This window comes from Arachis stenosperma, chromosome 9 (assembly GCF_014773155.1).
Source record: "Arachis stenosperma cultivar V10309 chromosome 9, arast.V10309.gnm1.PFL2, whole genome shotgun sequence".
NCBI lineage: Eukaryota > Viridiplantae > Streptophyta > Magnoliopsida > Fabales > Fabaceae > Arachis > Arachis stenosperma.
The window spans coordinates 36,999,659-37,019,759 of NC_080385.1; the positions used below are offsets into that span (position 1 = coordinate 36,999,659).

Here is a 20,101-nt window from a genome sequence, read left to right on the forward strand (position 1 = left end):
TTATGCTGAGGGTATTTAATGGAGCCATCAGCAGGTTGAAGACATATCCGGGTTGGTTTGACCTCTTCATCAGCCGAGCTTTCTGATAGTGGATGCAGGTATTAGGTTGATACTTGCCCCAAGATCACATAGAGCTTTCTTGGTACAAGTACCCTCTAATGTGCATGGTATCATGAAGCTTCCTGGATCTTGAAGCTTTTCTGGTAAGCTTTTCAGAATGACTGCACTGCATTCTTCAGTGAGAAACACTTTTTCAGTTTTTCTCCAATCCTTCTTATGACTTAAGATCTCTTTCATGAACTTAGCATAAGAAGGTATTTGCTCAAGTGCCTCTGCAAACGGAATCTTTATTTCAAGAGTCCTTAGATAGTCTGCAAAGCGGGCAAATTGCTTATCCTGTTCCGCTTGGCGGAGTCTCTGAGGATAAGGCATCTTGGCTTTATATTCTTCAACCTTAGTTGCTGCAGGTTTATTTCCTACAGAAGTGGTTTGAGAAGCCTGCTTAAGGGGGTTGTTATCAGCACTTGCAAGTGTCTGACTCCTTTGTGGCTTTTGAACGCCAGACTTGGCTACCCATTGGGCGTTTAACGCCAACTTTTCCCCCTTTCTGGCGTTTGAACGCCAGAACTGGGCAGGGAATGGGCGTTTAACGCCAGCTTTCCCCCCCTTTCTGGCGTTGAACGCCAAGAGTATTCCTCTCTGGGCTCTTACTGTCCTCAGAGGGATTTGGACAGGGTTTGGTTATCCTCTGTCAATTGTTCCTTTATTGGCTTTTGCTACTTGAGTAGTGTTATTCAATGTCTTCCCACTCCTCAGTTGAACTGCTTGGCATTCTTCTGTTATCTGTTTAGATAGCTGCTGTTTTGTCTGATTCAACTGTGATTCTATTCTTGTTAGCAATTTTAGTTCTTGGAGCATCTCTTTAAATTCTGCTAACTGTTTTTGTCATCAGGTGTAGTTTGCTGATTAAGCTCAACCATCTGTTCTTGAGGATTAGGATCAGTGACTACTGCCATAACTTCTTCTTTTGTAGAGAACTCATGCTAGAGTACAAATGTTGATTTCTAACAGTATCTATAAGCTCTTGAGCCTCCTCAATCATCTTCCTCATATGTATAGATCCACCAGCTGAGTGGTCTAGAGACATCTGAGCTTTTCTGTAAGCCCATAGTAGAAGATGTCTAACTGTACCCACTCTGAAAACATTTCAGAGGGGCATTTTCTTAGCATACCTCTATACTCCCCAAGCATTATAAAGGGATTCATTATCCTCTTGTTTAAAGCCTTGGATGTCCAGCCTTAGCTGTGTCATCCTTTTTGGAGGGTAAAAGTGATTCAGGAATTGTCTGATAACTGTTTCCAGTCTTTATGCTTGCTGTAGGTTGGTTATTCAACCACCTCCTAGCTTGATCTTTTACAGCAAATGGAAACAGTATAGTCTATAGACATCCTGATCCCACCTCTTTATCACGTACTGTGTCAGCATTTGTAAGAATTGTGCCAGAAACTCAGTAGGTTCTTCCTGTGGAAGACCGGAATACTGGCAATTTTGCTGCACTGATAATGAGTTGAGGATTTAGCTCAAAGCTGCTTGCTTTAATGGGAGGTATACAGATGCTACTCCCATATGCAGCTGTAATGGGGTTAGCATATGACCCCAGAGTCCTTCTGGACTGCTCAATTCCACTTAGGTCCATGATGGAGAAAGGGGAATGATATGGATTGCAAGTAGATTATTTATTTATTTATTTTTTTATCTTTTTATTTTTTTAAAAGTGACCGAAAAAAAATATAAAATAAAATAAATAGAGAATAAAATAAAATTTCGAAAATTAACAGAAAATAAGATAAAAGCAAATTGAAAACTGAATCAATTAGTTAATTAAAAAGATTTTGGAATTAGCAATTAAAAAGATATGATTGAGAATTATTTTGAAAAAGATATGATTGCAAATAAAAATGATTAAAAAGATATGATTTTGAAAATCTTTGACTAATTTAATGCAAAATTTCGAAAATAATGAGTAAAACAAGGAAAGGATATTTTTTTATTTTTAAATTTTAATGAGGAAAGAGAAAAACAACAGAACGACACTAAACTTAGAAATTTTAGATCAAAATAAAGAGAACAAACAAGAAAACTTTGAATGTCAAGATGAACACCAAGAACACTTTGAAGATCAAGATGAACACCAAGAACAAATTTTTGAAAAATTTTTAAGTGAATAAAAGCACAAAAGACACCAAACTTAAAATTTTTAGAAAATCAAACACAAATTTTCGAAAACTTAAAGAAAAAAAACAAAGAAGACACCAAACTTAAAATATAAAACTAAACTCAAATAAAAGTCTCTAAACCAACAACAATAAAACAGTCCTAATCTAAGCAACAAGATAAACCGTCAGTTGTCCAAACTCGAACAATCCCCGGCAATGGCGCCAAAAACTTGGTGCACGAAATTGCAATCACACTTTTGCAATCTCGCACAACTAACCACCAAGTGCACTGGGTCGTCCAAGTAATACCTTACGTGAGTAAGGGTCGATCCCACGGAGATTGTCGGCTTGAAGCAAGCTATGGTTATCTTGTAAATCTTAGTCAGGATATCAGAAATTATCAGGATTGATTGTGAAAAGCAAAAGAACATGAAATAAATACTTGTTATGCAGTAATGGAGAATAGGTTGAGGTTTTGGAGATGCTCCATCTTCTGAATCTCTGCTTTCCTACTGTCTTCTTCATCAAACACGCAAGGCTCCTTCCATGGCAAGCTGTATGTAGGGTTTCACCGTTGTCAATGGCTACCTCCCATCCTCTCAGTGGAAATGTTCAACGCACCCTGTCACGGCACGGCTATCCATCTGTCGGTTCTCAATCAGGCCGGAATAGAACCAATGATTCTTTTGCGTCTGTCACTAACGCCCAGCACTCGCGAGTTTGAAGCTCGTCACAGTCATTCAATCATTGAATCCTACTCAGAATACCACAGACAAGGTTTAGACCTTCCGGATTCTCTTGAATGCCGCCATCATTCTAGCTTATACCACGAAGATTCTGATTAAAGAATCCAAGAGATATCTACTCAATCTAAAGTAGAACGGAGGTGGTTGTCAGGCACGCGTTCATAGTTGAGAATATGATGAGTGTCACGGGTCATCATATTCATCCGGGTTAAGAACAAGTGATATCTTAGAACGGAAGCAAGCATGATTGAATAAGAAACAGTAGTAATTGCATTAATCCATCAAGACACAGCAGAGCTCCTCACCCCCAACCATGGGGTTTAGAGACTTATGCTGTAAGAAGTACACAAAGAAACGTGTAAAGTGTCATGAGGTACAGATACAATGTCAAAAGATCCTATTAATAGTGAACTAGTAACCTAGGGTTTACAGAAATGAGTAAATGACAGAAAAATCCACTTCCGAGCCCACTTGGTGTGTGCTTGGGCTGAGCATTGAAGCATTTTCGTGTAGAGACTCTTTCTGGAGTTAAACGCCAGCTTTTATGCCAGTTTGGGTGTTTAACTCCAATTTTTATGCCAGTTCCAGCGTTAAACGCTGGGAATTCTGAAGCTGATTTGCAACGCCAGTTTGGGCCATCAAATCTCGGGCAAAGTATGAACTATTATACATTTCTGGAAAGCCCAGGATGTCTACTTTCCAACGCCGTTGAGAGCGCGCCAATTGGGCTTCTGTAGCTCTAGAAAATCCACTTCGAGTGCAGGGAGGTCAGAATCCAACAGCATCTGCAGTCCTTTTCAGTCTCTGAATCAGATTTTTGCTCAAGTCCCTCAATTTCAGCCAGAAAATACCTGAAATCACAGAAAAACACACAAACTCATAGTAAAGTCCATAAAAGTGAATTTTAACTAAAAACTAATAAAAATGTAATAAAAACTAACTAAAATATACTAAAAACATACTAAAAACAATGCCAAAAAGCGTACAAATTATCCGCTCATCAGGTATTCCAAGTAGGATTCCGGGATTGAATGACTGTGACGAGCTTCAAACTTCTGAAGGCTGGGAGTTAGTGACAGACGCAAAAGAATCGCTGGATTCTATTCCAACCTGATTGAAAACCGACAGATGATTAGCCGTGCTGTGACAGAGCATTTGGACCATTTTTATTGAGAGGATGGGATGTAGCCATTGACAACAGTGATGCCCTACATACAACTTGCCATAGAAAGGAGTGATAAAAAACTAGAAGGAAGAAGTAGGAAAGCAGAGATTCAAAAGGAACACAGCACCTCCATACACCTATCTGAAATTCTCACCATTGAATTACATGAGTAACTTTATCTTTATTTTCTGTTTATTTTATTATCTTTATTTAAACCAATAATCTCTTAATCCAGCTAAATCCGCCTGACTGGGATTTACAAGATGACGATAGCTTGCTTCATACCAACAATCTCTGTGGGATCAACCCTTACTCACGTAAGGTATTACTTGGACGACCCAGTACACTTGCTGGTTAGTTGTGCGGGAGTTGTGACAAAGTGTGATTCACGTTTGAGAGCACCAAGCCTTTGGAGCCATTGTTGATGATCACAATTTCGTCCACCAAGTTTTTGGCGCCGTTGTCAGGGATTGTTCGAGTATGGACAACTGACGGTTCATCTTGTTGCTCAGATTAGGTAATTTTCTTTTTATTTTCCTTTCAAAAAAGTTTTCAAAAATCTTTCAAAAATTTTTTCTTTATTTTCGTTTTTCAAAAATATAATTTTTGAAAAAAATAATAAAAATACAAAAAAATCATAAAATCATAAAAACCAAAAATATTTTGTGTTTCTTGTTTGAGTTTGAGTCAATTTTTAAGTTTTGTGTCAATTGCATGCTTTAAAAATTTTTCTTGCATTTTTCGAAAATTCATGCATTCATGGTGTTCTTCGTGATCTTCAAGTTGTTCTTGACAAGTCTTCTTATTTGATCTTGATGTTTTCTTGTTTTGTGTTGTATGTTGTTTTTCATATGCATTTTTGCATTCATAGTGTCCATGCATTAAAGAATTCTAAGTTTGGTGTCTTGCATGTTTTCTTTGCATAAAATTTTTTTCAAAATATGCTCTTGATGTTCATCATGATTTTCAAAGTGTTCTTGGTGTTTATCTTAACATTCATAGTGTTCTTGCATGCATAATTGGTTTTGATCCAAAATTTTCATGTTTTGGGTCATAATTGTGTTTTTCTCTCTCATCATTAAAAATTTAAAAATAAAAAATATCTTTTCCTTATTTCTCTCCAAATTTTTGAAAATTTGAGTTGACTTGGTAAAAAATTTTTAAAATTAGTTGTTTCTTACAAGTCAAGTCAAATTTTCAATTTTAAAAAAATCTTATCTTTTTAAAACTTTTTCAAAAATTAAATCTTTTTCATTTTTCTTATTAATTTTCGAAAATTCTTTAAAATGTTTTTCAAAAAAATCTTTTTCTTAATTTTATCTTAATTTTCGAAATTATGCTAACAATTAATATGATTGATTCAAAAATTTGAAGTTTGTTACTTTCTTGTTAAGAAATGTTCAATCTTTAAATTTTAGAACCATATCTTTTAGTTTCTTGTTAGTTAAGTAATTAATTTTAATTTTAAAAATTAAATCTTTTTCAATCCTATCTTTTTATCATATCTTCTTATCTTATCTTTTTATCATATCTTTTTCAAATTTTATCTTTTCAAAATTTGATTTCAAAATATCTTATCTAACTTCTTATCTTCTTATCTTTTCAAATTTGATTTTAATATCTTTTTCAACTAACTATTTGACTTTTTGTTTGTTTCTTATCTTTTTCAAAACCACCTAACTACTTTTCCCTCTTTAATTTTCGAAAATATCTCATCTCTTTTTCAAAAATTCTTTTTAATTGTTTTAAATTTTAATTTTAATTATATCTTATCTTTAATTTTCGAAAATCATTAACTACTTTTTCAAAATTATTTTTGAATTCTCCCTCTCTTCTCTTCTTCTATTTATTTATTTATTTACTAACACTTCTCTTCACCTCTCTTCATCTCCAATCATTGCCTCTATCCTCACCCTTGTGATTGGATTCTCCACTCTTATTCCTTTCTTCTTCTACTAATAATAAGGATCCTCTTTGTCCAGATATAGAGGATTCCTCTTCCTTTTTCTTTTTCTCTTCTTTTTCATATGAGCAGGAATAAGGAAAAAGGCATCTTTGTTGAAGCTGATCCAGAACCTGAAAGTACTCTGAAAAGGAAACTAAGAGAAGCTAAATTACAATAATCCAGAGGCAACCTTTCTGAAATTTTCAAACAAGAGAAGGAGATGGCAGCCGAACCCAACAACAATAATATAAGGAGGATGCTTGGTGATTTCACTAAACCAACGTCCAAGTTTGATGGAAGAAGCATCTCAATTCCTGCAATTGGAGCAAACAATTTTGAGCTGAAACTTCAATTAGTTGCTTTGATGCAACAGAACTGCAAGTTTCATGGACTTCCATCTGAAGATCCTTATCAGTTTTTAACTGAGTTCTTGCAGATTTGTGAGACTGTTAAGACAAATGGAGTAGATCCTGAAGTCTACAGGCTCATGCTTTTCCCATTTGCTATAAGAGACAGAGCTAGAACATGGTTGGACTCACAACCTAAAGATAGCCTGGACTCCTGGGATAAGCTGGTCACGGCCTTCTTGGATGAATTCTTTCCTCCTCAAAAGTTGAGCAAGCTTAGAGTGGATGTTCAGACCTTCAAGCAAAAAGATGGTGAATCCCTCTATGAAGCTTGGGAAAGATACAAGCAGATGACCAAAAAGTGTCCTTCTGACATGTTTTCAGAATGGACCATATTAGATATATTCTATTATGGTCTATCTGAGTTTTCCAAAATGTCATTGGACCATTCTGCAGGTGGATCCATCCACTTAAAGAAAACGCCTGCAGAAGCTCAAGAACTTATTGACATGGTTGCAAATAACCAATTCATGTACACTTCTGAGAGGAATTTCGTGAATAATGGGACGCCTCAAAGGAAGGGAGTTCTTGAAATTGATGCTCTGAATGCCATATTGGCTCAGAACAAAGTGTTGACTCAGCAAGTCAACATGATCTCTCAAAGTCTGAATGGATGGCAAAATGCATCCAACAGTACTAAAAAGGCAGCTTCTGAAGAAGCTTATGATCCTGAGAACCCTGCAATGGCAGAGGTAAATTACATGGGTGAACCTTATGGAAACACCTATAATTCATCATGGAGAAATCATCCAAATTTCTCATGGAAGGATCAACAAAAGCCTCAACAAGGCTTTAATAATGGTGGAAGAAATAGGCTAAGCAATAACAAGCCTTTTCCATCATCTTCTCAGCAACAAACAGAGAATTCTGAGCAGAGCCCCTCTAATTTAGCAAATTTAGTCTCTGATCTGTCTAAGGCCACTTTAAGTTTCATGTGTGAAACAAGGTCCTCTATCAGAAATTTGGAGGCATAAGTGGGCCAGCTGAGTAAGAAAGTCACTGAAACTCCTCCCAGTATTCTCCCGAGCAATACAGAAGAAAATCCAAAAGGAGAGTACAAGGCCATTGATGTAATCAATATGGCCGAATGCACAAGGGAGGAGAAGGACAAAAATCCTAGTGAGGAAGACCTCCTGGGACATTTCTCAAACAAGAAGGAGTTCCCTATTGAGGACCTAAAGAAATCTGAGGCTCGTATAGAGACCATAGAGATTCCACTAAATCTCCTTCTGCCATTCATGAGCTCTGAAGACTATTCTTCCTCAGATGAGGATGAAGATGTGACTGGAGAGCAAGTTGCTCAATATCTAGGAGCCATCATGAAGCTGAATGCCAAGTTGTTTGGTAATGAGACTTGGGAAGGTGAACCTCTCTTGCTCATTAGTGAACTAGATACATGGGTTCAGAAAACTTGACCTCAAAAGAGACAAGATCCTGGTAAATTCTTAATACCTTGTACCATAGGCACCATGACCTTTAACAAGGCTCTGTGTAACCTGGGGTCAGGCATAAATCTTATGCCACTCTCTGTAATGGAGAAACTGGGGATCATTGAGGTACATCCTACCTTATTCTCATTACAATTGGCAGACAAGTCAGTAAGACAAGCTTATAGATTAGTAAAGGATGTGTTGGTAAAGGTTAAAGGGCTTTACATTCTTGCTGATTTCATAATCTTAGACACTAGGAAGGAGGAGGATGAATGCATCATCCTTGGAAGACCTTTTCTAGCCACAGCAGGTGCTGTGATTGATGTTAATAGAGGAGAATTAGTCCTTCAATTGAATGGGGACTACCTTGTGTTTAAAGCACACGGCCATTCCTCTGCAACCATGGAGAGGAAGCATGAAAAGCTTCTCTCAGTATAGAGTCAAACAAAGCCCCCACAATCAAACTCTAAGTTTGGTGTTGAGAAGACCCCACATTCAAACTCTAAGTTTGGTGTTGGGAGGACTTCATCGTGGTCTGAACTTCTCTAAGGCTCCATGAGAGCCCACTGTCAAGCTAGTGACATTAAAAGAGCGCTTGTTGGGAGGCAACCCAATTTTTATTTATCTAATTTTATTTTTATTTTATTGTTATTTTGTGTTTTATTAGGTTCATGATCATGTGGAGTCACGAAAAAAATACTAAAATTAAAAATAGAATAAAAAACAGCAGAAGAAAAATCACACCCTGGAGGAAGGACTTACTGGCATTTAAACGCCAGTAAGGAGCATCTGGCTGGCGTTTAACGCCAGAACAGAGCATGGATCTGGCGTTGAACGCAAGAAACAAGCAACATCCCGGCGTTTGAACGCCAGGAATATGCCCTGAGGAAAGCTGGCGCTGAATGCCAGCAACAAGCATGGAACTGGCGTTCAACGCCAGAAACATGCTGCACATGGGCGTTGAACGCCCAGAACGTACATCACTTCGGCGTTTAAATGCCAGAATGGTATGCTAAAGCATTTTACATGCCTAATTGGTGCAGGGATGTAAATCCTTGACACCTCAGGATCTGTGGACCCCACAGGATCATCTCAGGATCTGTGGACCCCACAGGATCCCCACCTAACATATTCTCCCCTTACCTCCTAATAATCCTATAACACACTTTCCCAAAAACCCTTCACCAATCACCTCAATCTCTCTTCCCAATTATCCCCTTCACCACTCACATCATTCCATTCTTTCCCATAAACCCCACCTACCTTCAAAATTCAAAATTCTTTCCCACCCAAACCCACCCTAAATAGTCGAACCTACCTTCTCTCTCCTCACTATATAAACCTCTCCATTCTCCTTAATTTTCACACAACACAACCCCCTCTTCTACACCTTGGCCGAATACACCTTTCCCCCTCTCCTCGATATTTTCTTCTTCTTCTTCTTCTCTTCTTTCTTCTCTTGCTCGAGGGCGAGCAATATTTTAAGTTTGGTGTGGTAAAAGCATAAGCTTTTTGTTTTTCCATTACCATTAATGGCACCTAAGGCTGGAGAAACCTCTAGAAAAGGGAAAGGGAAGACAAAAGCTTCCACCTCCGAGTCATGGGAGATGGAAAGATTCATCTCCAAAACCCATCAAGACCACTTCTATGATGTTGTGGCCAAGAAGAAGGTGATCACTGAGGTCCCTTTCAAGCTCAAGAAAAATGAGTATTCGGAGATCCGACATGAGATCCAAAGAAGAGGTTGGGAAGTTCTAACCAACCCCATTCAACAAGTCGGAATCTTAATTGTTCAAGAGTTCTATGCCAATGCATGGATCACTAGGAACCATGATCAAAGTGTGAAACCGAATCCAAAGAATTATCTTACAATGGTTCAGGGGAAATACTTAGATTTAGTCCGGAAAATGTGAGGTTGGCATTCAACTTGCCCATGATGCAAGGAGATGAACGCCCCTACACTAGAAGGGTCAACTTTGATCAAAGGTTGGACCACGTCCTTATGGACATATGTGTGGAAGGAGCTCAATGGAAAAGAGACTCCAAAGGCAAGCCAGTTCAACTGAGAAGACTGGACCTCAAGCCTGTGGCTAGAGGATGGTTAGAGTTCATCCAACGCTCCATCATCCCCACTAGCAACCGACCGAAGTTACTGTGGATCGGGCCATCATGATTCATAGCATCATGATTGGAGAGGAAGTAGAAGTTCATGAGGTTATCTCTCGTGAATTCTACAAAATAGCCGAAAAGTCCTCCACCATGGCAATGCTAGCTTTTCCTCATCTTATTTGCCATCTATGTTACTCAGCTGGAGTTATCATAGAAGGAGACATCCTCATTGAAGAGGATAAGCCCATCACCAAGAAGAGGATGGAGCAAACAAGAGAGACCATCCACGGATCTCAAGAGATGCATGAGGAAGCTCATCATCAAGAAATCCCTGAGATGCCTCAAGGGATGCACTTTCCTCCCAACAACTATTGGGAACAACTCAACACTTCCCTAGAAGATTTAAGTTACAATGTTGAACAATTAAGGGTAGAACATCAAGAGCACTCCATCATTCTCCATGAAATAAGAGAAGATCAAAGAGTAATGAGGGAGGATCAACAAAGGCAAAGAAGGGACATAGAAGAGCTTAAGGACATCATTGGTCCTTCAAGAAGAAGATGCCACTAAGGTGGACTCATTCCTTGTTCTTATATTTTTCTGCTTTTCGGTTTTTATATTATATGTTCATCTATGTTTTGTGTCTTTACTTCATGATCATTAGTATTTAGTAACTATGTCTTAAGGCTATGAAAAATTCCATTAATCCTTCACCTCTCTTAAATGAAAAATGTTTTTAATTCAAAAGAACAAGAAGTACATGAATTTCGAATTTATCCTTGAATTTAGTTTAATTATATTGATGTGGTGACAATACTTTTTGTTTTCTGAATGAATGCTTGAACAGTGCATATTTTTGATCTTGTTGTTTATGAATGTTAAAATTGTTGGCTCTTGAAAGAATGATGAAAAAGAGAAATGTTATTGACTATCTGAAAAATCATAAAATTGATTCTTGAAGCAAGAAAAAGCAGTGAGAAACAAAAGCTTGCGAAGAAAAAAAATATATTGGCGAAAAAAAAATTTAGAAAGAAAAAGAAAAAGAAAGGAGAAAAAGCCAATAGCCCTTAAAACCAAAAGACAAGGGTAAAAAGGATCCAAGGCTTTGAGCATCAATGGATAGGAGGGCCCAAGAAAATAAAATCCAGGCCTAAGCGGCTAAATCAAGCTGTCCCTAACTATGTGCTTGTGGCATGCAGGTCCAAGTGAAAAGCTTGAGACTGAGTGGTTAAAGTCATGATCCAAAGCAAAAAGAGTGTGCTTAAGAGCTCTGGACACCTCTAACTGGGGACTCTAGCAAAGCTGAGTCACAATCTGAAAAGGTTCACCCAGTCATGTGTCTGTGGCATTTATGTATCCGGTGGTAATACTGAAAAACAAAGTGCTTAGGGCCACGACCAAGACTCATAAAAGTAGCTGTGTTCAAGAATCAACATACTTAACTAGGAGAATCAATAACACTATCCGAAATTCTAAGTTCCCATAGATGCCAATCATTCTAAACTTCAAAGGATGAAGTGAGATGCCAAAACTGTTCAGAAGCAAAAAGCTACAAGTCCCGCTCATCTAATTAGAACTAATATTCATTGATATTCTGGGATTTATAGTATACTCTTTTCTTTTTATCCTAATTGATTTTCAGTTGCTTGGGGACAAGCAACAATTTAAGTTTGGTGTTGTGATGAGCGGATAATTTATACACTTTTTGGCATTGTTTTTAGGTAGTTTTTAGTATGATCTAGTTACTTTTAGGGATGTTTTCCTGAGTTTTTATGCTAAATTCACATTTCTGGAGTTTACTATGAGTTTGTGTGTTTTTTTGTGTTTTCAGGTATTTTCTAGCTGAAATTGAGAGACCTGAGCAAAACTCTGATAAGAGGCTGACAAAGGACTGCTGATGTTGTTAGAATCTGACCTCCCTGCACTCGAAATTGATTTTCTAGAGCTACAGAACTCTAAATGGCGCGATCGCAACGAAGTTGGAAAGTAGACATCCAGAGTTTTCCAGCAATATATAATAGTCTATACTTTATTCGAGATTTGACGACGTAAACTGGCGCTCAACGCCAGTTCCATGCTGCATTCTGGAGTCAAACGCCAGAAACACGTCACGAACCAGAGTTGAACGCCCAAAATACGTTACAACTTGGCGTTCAACCCCAAAAGAAGCCTCATCTCGTGAATAGATCAAGCTCAGCCCAAACATACACCAAGTGGGCCCCGGAAGTTAATTTATACATCAATTACTTACTCTTGTAAACCCTAGTAGCTAGTTTAGTATAAATAGAACTTTTTACTAGTGTATTAGAATCTTTTGGACGTTTAGTTTTTAGATCTGGGGGCTGGCCATTCGGCCATGCCTGGACCTTTCACATATGCATTTTCAACGGTGGAGTTTCTACACACCATAGATTAAGGGTGTGGAGCTCTGCTGTACCTCAAGTTTTAATGCAATTACTACTATTTTCTATCCAATTCGATTTATTCCTGTTCTAAGATATTCGTTGCACTTCAACTTGATGAATGTGATGATCCATGACACTCATCATCATTCTCTCCTATGAATGCGCGTGAGTGACAACCACTTCCGTTCTACCTTAGACCGGGCGCATATCTCTTGGATTCCTTGATCAGAATCTTCGTGGTATAAGCTAGAATTGATGGCGGCATTCATGGGAATCCGGAAAGTCTAACCTTGTCTGTGGTATTCCGAGTAGGATTCCAGAATTGAATGACTGTGACGAGCTTCAAACTCCTGAAGGCTGGGCGTTAGTGACAGATGCAAAAGAATCACTGGATTCTATTCCAACCTGATTGAGAACCGACAGATGATTAGCCGTTCTGTGACAAAGTATTTGGACCATTTTCACTGAGAGGATGGGATGTAGCCATTGACAACAGTGATGCCCTACATACAGCTTGCCATAGAAAGGAGTGATAAAAAACTAGAAGGAAGAAGTAGGAAAGCAGAGATTCAGAAGGAACACAGCACCTCCATACACCTATATGAAATTCCCACCATTGAATTACATGAGTAACTTTATCTTTATTTTCTGTTTATTTTATTATCTTTATTTAAACCAATAATCTCTTAATCCAGTTAAATACGCCTTACTGGGATTTACAAGATGACCATAGCTTCATACCAACAATCTCTGTGGGATCGACCCTTACTCACGTAAGGTATTACTTGGACGACCCAGTACACTTGCTGGTTAGTTGTGCGGAGTTGTGACAAAGTGTGATTCACGTTTGAGAGCACAAAGCCTTTGGAGCCATTGTTGATGATCACAATTTCATCCACCAGGAATCACTGGACAAAACTATTATAAATACTACCTAAGCATGGTAATGACTCAAAATTGAAAATATTATAGAGTACTTATAATAGGGTTACATTATCTAATAATTGCATTTGGAAATTGGAATAATCATTATGCTCATTTTTTTGGAGTATTTTTGTGTTTTTATTTTAAGTGGGACTTGGAAAGACTGAATATGAATAAATTTTATAAGTTTTTTTATAGTTTTTAGTCTAATTGCATTTGAAGTATCTTCCTTCTTCCAGTTCTTTGACCTTTAGGTTTGAAGTTATTAATTGTAATTAAAGCTTAAATTGTCTGGTGGAACTTTGAAGCTATTAGATGCACATTTCCAACATATTTTTTAAAGCCTAAATTATTGTTCTAATTGCATTGGCGCCTATAAAACAGGGGATTAACTTTACTTCTATTGTAATTATTTTAGTACCATCCTTTTTTTATACTCCTTAAATAGATACTACTGAAATATAAGTGTCACCGTCCTTAAAATTGTTGTTACAAAGTTAAGGAAGATTTGAAATAGTTACAAAGTTTATCTTTCCATGTTATTACTTTAGTCCTTAAGGAAGATTATAAAATTTGTCTTTTGCGTTATGATTTAAGTCTTTTAAAATAATAAGATTAACATATAGTGAATTAGTGACACAATATTTTATATGGACTAAAATTTGATTAGCCGCTAACTGTTTTCTTTAAATAGGATCCTTACCCAATTCCTTTCTTTCATTTTCATAGCACGCAATACGCATCTATGCAATAGAAGCATTAACAAGGTACTTTTTGTTTGTTTGTTGATGCGTCTTGTAGTTGCACCTCAAGCCCAAGATTTCTTATTCTTAAGACCTTATTCACTCACCATTCAGCACTGCCCTTTCCCTTCTCCTCCTTCAATCTCACAAGTCTACGACGACCTACTCTGCATTTGTTTCCGCTTACAATAAACTAAAACTAATCCCCATCACCATCACGACTATCATGTGCTCAACAATATTCCCAACCACGGCGACGGGAAAATGGCCAAAGTTGTTCATGCACACTCATTTCCTCTGATGGCTTCCTCGCAGGTACTACCATCGATCTCTACACCACTGTCAGCAATGTCCCTGTCACTAAGAGGCTCTTCCACCAGCTCCATCCCCGTCAGAGACATTTATTCGCTTATAATTCTATCATTTCCATGTACTCAAGGCAGGGGTTATTCCAAAATGCACTCCGTTGTTTCATTTCTATGATGCGTTTTGGACAGTTGCCTGACCAATTCACGCTCGCTATAGCTTTCTCTATTTGTTCAAAGCTCAGGAATGTTAAATTCGGCACGCTGCTTCATGGTGCACGAAATTGTGATCAATACTTTTCACAGCTCAAATAATCCCCGGTAATGAATCCCAAAAACTTGGTGCTCAATACCATGGCATAAACACAACTTCGCACAACTAACCAGCAAGTGCACTGGGTCGTCCAAGTAATAAACCTTACGTGAGTAAGGGTCGATCCCACGGAGATTGGTGGTATGAAGCAAGCTATGGTCACCTTGTAAACCTCAGTCAGGCAGACTCAAATGGGTATAGTGATAAACGAATAAAGCATAAAGATAAAGATAGAGATACTTATGTATGTCATTGGTGAGAGCTTCAGATAAGCGTATGAAGATGCCTTCCCTTCCATCTCTCTGCTTTCCTACTGTCTTCATCCAATCCTTCCTACTCCTTTCCATGGCAAGCTTATGCAAGGGTTTCACCGTTGTCAGTGGCTACCTCCCATCCTCTCATTGGAAATGTTCAACGCACCCTGTCACGGCACGGCTATCCATCTGTCGGTTCTCAATCAGGCCGGAATAGAATCCAGTGATTCTTTTGCGTCTGTCACTAACGCCCCGCCTTCAGGAGTTTGAAGCACGTCACAGTCATTCAATCATTGAATCCTACTCAGAATACCACAGACAAGGTTAGACCTTCCGGATTCTCTTGAATGCCGCCATCAGTTCTCGCCTATACCACGAAGACTCTGATCTCACGGAATGGCTGGCTCGTTTGTCAGGCGAGCACTCGGTTGTCAGGCGATCAACCATGCATCGTGTATCAGGAATCCAAGAGATATTCACTAAGCCTCGTATGCTTGTAGAACAAGAGTGGTTGTCAGTCACTTTGTTCATGAGTGAGAATGATGATGAGTGTCACGGATCATCACATTCATCAGGTTGAAGAACAAGTGATATCTTGGACAAAGAACAAGTGGAATTGAATAGAAGAACAATAGTAATTGCATTAATACTCGAGGTACAGCAGAGCTCCACACCTTAATCTATGGTGTGTAGAAACTCCACCGTTGAAAATACATAAGAACAAGAGTGATCATTGGTTTCGGCCCCAAAGAGGGAACCAGAAGAACCAAGATCTGATCTAAGAACTAGATGTCCAAAGATTAAAAATACAATAGTAAAAGGTCCTATTTATAAAAAAACTAGTAGTCTAGGGTGTACAGAGATGAGTAAATGACATAAAAATCCACTTCCGGGCCCACTTGGTGTGTGCTTGGGCTGAGCATTGAAGCATTTTCGTGTAGAGACTCTTCTTGGAGTTAAACGCCAGCTTTTATGCCAGTTTGGGCGTTTAACTCCCATTTTGGTGCCAGTTCCGGCGTTTAACGCTGGAATTTCTGTGGGTGACTTTGAACGCCGGTTTGGGCCATCAAATCTTGGGCAAAGTATGGACTATCATATATTGCTGGAAAGCCCAGGATGTCTACTTTCCAACGCCGTTGAGAGCGCGCCAATTGGGCTTCTTTAGCTCCAAAAAATCCACTTCGAGTGCAGGGAGGTCAGAATCCAACAGCATCTGCAGTCCTTTTGAGTCTCTGAATCAGATTTTTGCTCAGATCCCTCAATTTCAGCCAGAAAATACCTGAAATCACAGAAAAACACACAAACTCATAGTAAAGTCCAGAAAAGTGAATTTTAGCTAAAAACTAATAAAAATATACTAAGAACTAACTAAAAGATACTAAAAACATACTAAAAACAATGCCAAAAAGCGTACAAATTATCCGCTCATCACAACACCAAACTTAAATTGTTGCTTGTCCCCAAGCAACTGAAAATCAAATAAGATAAAAAGAAGAGAATATACTATAGACTCCAAATTATCAATGAAACTTAGCTCCAAATTAGATGAGCGGGACTAGTAGCTTTTTGCCTCCAAACAGTTTTGGCATCTCACTTTATCCTCTGCGGTTCAGAATGATTGGCTTCTTTAGGAACTCAGAATCCAGATAGTGTTATTGATTCTCCTAGTTAAGTATGATGATTCTTGAACACAGCTACTTATTGAGTCTTGGCCGTGGCCCAAAGCACTCTGTCTTCCAGTATTACCACCGGATACATACATGCCACAGACACATAATTGGGTGAACCTTTTCAGATTGTGACTCAGCTTTGCTAGAGTCCCCAATTAGAGGTGTCCAGGGTTCTTAAGCACACTCTTTTTGCCTTGGATCACAATTTTATTTCTTTCTTTTTCTTTCTTTTTCTCTTTCTTTTTCGTTTTTTTTTGTATTCACTGCTTTTTCTTGCTTCAAGAATCATTTTTATGATTTTTCAGATCCTCAGTAACATGTCTCCTTTTTCATCATTCTTTCAAGAGCCAACAATTTTAACATTCATGAACAACAAATTCAAAAGACATATGCACTGTTCAAGCATACATTCAGAAAACAAAAAGTATTGTCACCACATCAAACTAATTAAGCTAGTTTTAAAGATGAATTCGAAATCCTGTACTTCTTATTCTTTTGTGATTAAAAACAGTTTTCATTTAAGAAAGGTGATGGATTCATAGGACATTCATAACTTTAAGGCATAGACACTAAGACACTAATGATCATAAGACACAAACATGGATAAACATAAAGCAAAATTTTTGAAAAACAGAAAAATAAAGAACAAGGAGATTAAAGAGCGGGTCCACCTCAGTGATGGCGGCTTGTTCTTCCTCTTGAAGGTCTTATGGAGTGCTTGAGCTCCTCAATGTCTCTTCCTTGTCTTTGTTGCTCCTCTCTTAGTTGTCCCATGTTGGAACTCAATTCTCCTAGGGAGGTGTTAATTTGCTCCCAATAGTCTTGTGGAGGAAAGTGCATCCCTTGAGGCATCTCAGGGATCTCATGATGAGAGGGGTCTCTTGTTTGCTCCATCCTTTTCTTAGTGATGGGCTTGAGGTTATGCCTTCTCAGTTGAACCGGCTTCCTTCTTGAGTTTCTCTTCCATTGAGCGCCCTCTTCACAAATGTCTGTGAGGACTTGGTCCAACCTTTGATCAAAGTTGACCCTTCTTCATAGCCACAACTTCATAGAAGTGGTCTTGATGCACCCTTGAGATGAATCTCTCCATCTCCCATGACTCGGAGGTGAAAGCTTTTGCCTTCCCTTTCCTCTTTCTAGAGGTTTCTCCGGCCTTGGATGCCATAAATGGTTATGGAAAAACAAAAAGCAATGCTTTTACCACACCAAACTTAAAAGGTTTCCTCGTCCTCGAGCAAAAGAAGAAAGAAGAGAGTAGAAGAAGAAGAAATAGAGGAGAGGGAGATGGCTTTGTGTTCGGCCAAGGAGGGGGAGAAGTGGTGTTTAGGTGGTGTGAAAATGAAGGAGTGAAGAAGGGTTTTTGGGGAAGAGGTATTGAGGTGATTGGTGAATGGGTGAAGAAGAGAGAGTGTGGTGGGGTTGGTGGGGATCCTGTGGGGTCCACAGATCTTGTGGTGTCAAGGAAAAGTCATCCCTGCACCAAATGGCATTCAAAATCACGTTTTGAGCCATTTCTGGCGTTAAACGCCGGGCTGGTGCCCATTCCTGGCGTTTAACGCCAGGTTCTTGCCCTTTTCTGGCGTTTAACGCCAGTCTGGTGCCCCTTTCTGGCGTTAAACGCCCAGAATGGTGCCAGACTGGGCGTTAAACGCCCAACTGCTAGCCTCACTGGCGTTTAAACGCCAGTGGGTTCTTCCTCCAGGGTGTGCTGTTTTTCTTCCTGTTTTTCATTCTGTTTTTGCTTTTTCAATTGATTTTGTGTCTTCTTATGATCATCAACCTACAAAATAAAATAAAATAACAAAAGAGAATAGATAAAATATAACATTGGGTTGCCTCCCAACAAGCGCTTCTTTAATGTCAGTAGCTTGACAGATGGCTCTTATGGAGCCTCACAGATACTCAGAGCAATGTTGGAACCTCCCAACACCAAACTTAGAGTTTGAATGTGGGGGTTCAACACCAAACTTAGAGTTTGGTTGTGGCCTCCCAACACCAAACTTAGAGTTTGACTGTGGGGGCTCTGTTTGACTCTGATTTGAGAGAAGCTCTTCATGCTTCCTCTCCATGGTGACAGAGGGATATCCTTGAACCTTAAACACAAAGGATTCTTCATTCACTTGAATGATCAGTTCACCTCCATCAACATCAATCACAGCCTTTGCTGTGGCTAGGAAGGGTCTGCCAAGGATGATAGATTCATCCATGCACTTCCCAGTCTCTAGGACTATGAAATCAGTAGGGATGTAATGGTCTTCAACTTTTACCAAAACATTCTCTACAAGTCCATGAGCTTGTTTTCTTGAGTTGTCTGCCATCTCTAGTGAGATTCTTGCAGCTTGTACCTCAAAGATCCCTAGCTTCTCTATTACAGAGAGAGGCATGAGGTTTACACTTGACCCTAAGTCACACAGAGCCTTCTTGAAGGTCATGGTGCCTATGGTACAAGGTATGGAAAACTTCCCAGGATCTTGTCTCTTTTGAGGTAATTTCTGCCTAGACAAGTCATCCAGTTCTTTGGTGAGCAAAGGAGGTTCATCCTCCCAAGCCTCATTTCCAAATAACTTGTCATTTAGCTTCATGATTGCTCCAAGGTATTTAGCAACTTGCTCTTCAGTGACATACTCATCCTCTTCAGAGGAGGAATACTCATCAGAGCTCATGAAAGGCAGAAGTAAGTCCAATGGAATCTCTATGGTCTCATTTTGAGCCTCAGATTCCCATGGTTCCTCATTAGGGAACTCTGTGGAGGCTAGTGCACGCCCATTGAGGTCTTCCTCAATGGCGTCCACTTACTCTCTTTCCTCTCCAGATTCGGCCATGGTTATGGCTTTGCACTCTTCTTTTGGATTTTCTTCTGTATTGCTTGGAAGAGTACTTGGAGGGAGTTCAGTAATTTTCTTGCTCAGCTGTCCCACTTGTGCCTCCAAATTCCTAATGGAGGACCTTGTTTCAGTCATGAAACTTTGAGTGGTTTTGATTAGATCAGAGACCATGGTTGCTAAGTCAGAGGGGTTCTGCTTAGAATTCTCTGTCTGTTGCTGAGAAGATGATGGAAAAGGCTTGCCATTGCTAAACCTGTTTCTTCTACCATTATTGTTGTTGAAACCTTGTTGAGGTCTCTCTTGATTCTTCCATGAGAAATTTGGGTGATTTCTCCATGAAGAATTATAGGTGTTTCCATAGGGTTCTCCTAGGTAATTCACCTCTTCTATTGAAGGGTTCTCAGGATCATAGGCTTCTTCCTTAGATGAAGCATCCTTAGTACTGCTTGGTGCATTCTGCATTTCAGACAGACTTTGAGAAATCAAATTGACTTGTTGAGTCAATATTTTGTTCTGAGCCAGTATGGCATTCAGAGTGTCAATCTCAAGACTCCTTTCTTCTGACTAGTCCCATTGTTCACAGGATTCCTTTCAGAAGTGTACATGAATTGGTTATTTGCAACCATTTCAATGAGCTCTTGAG

At 38.9% G+C, this 20,101-nt stretch overlaps 1 non-coding gene and 1 pseudogene across 1 annotated transcript; one reads left to right on the top strand and one right to left on the bottom strand.

Annotated features, from left to right (window-relative positions):
- LOC130949401 (pentatricopeptide repeat-containing protein At3g09040, mitochondrial-like) overlaps positions 1–20,101 on the top strand; it is a 100,986-nt pseudogene that overhangs the window by 76,633 nt on the left and 4,252 nt on the right.
- On the bottom strand, positions 6,693–6,796 carry LOC130953347 (small nucleolar RNA R71). The gene has a single exon (XR_009075518.1). It is a non-coding gene; the product is annotated as a small nucleolar RNA R71 (small nucleolar RNA).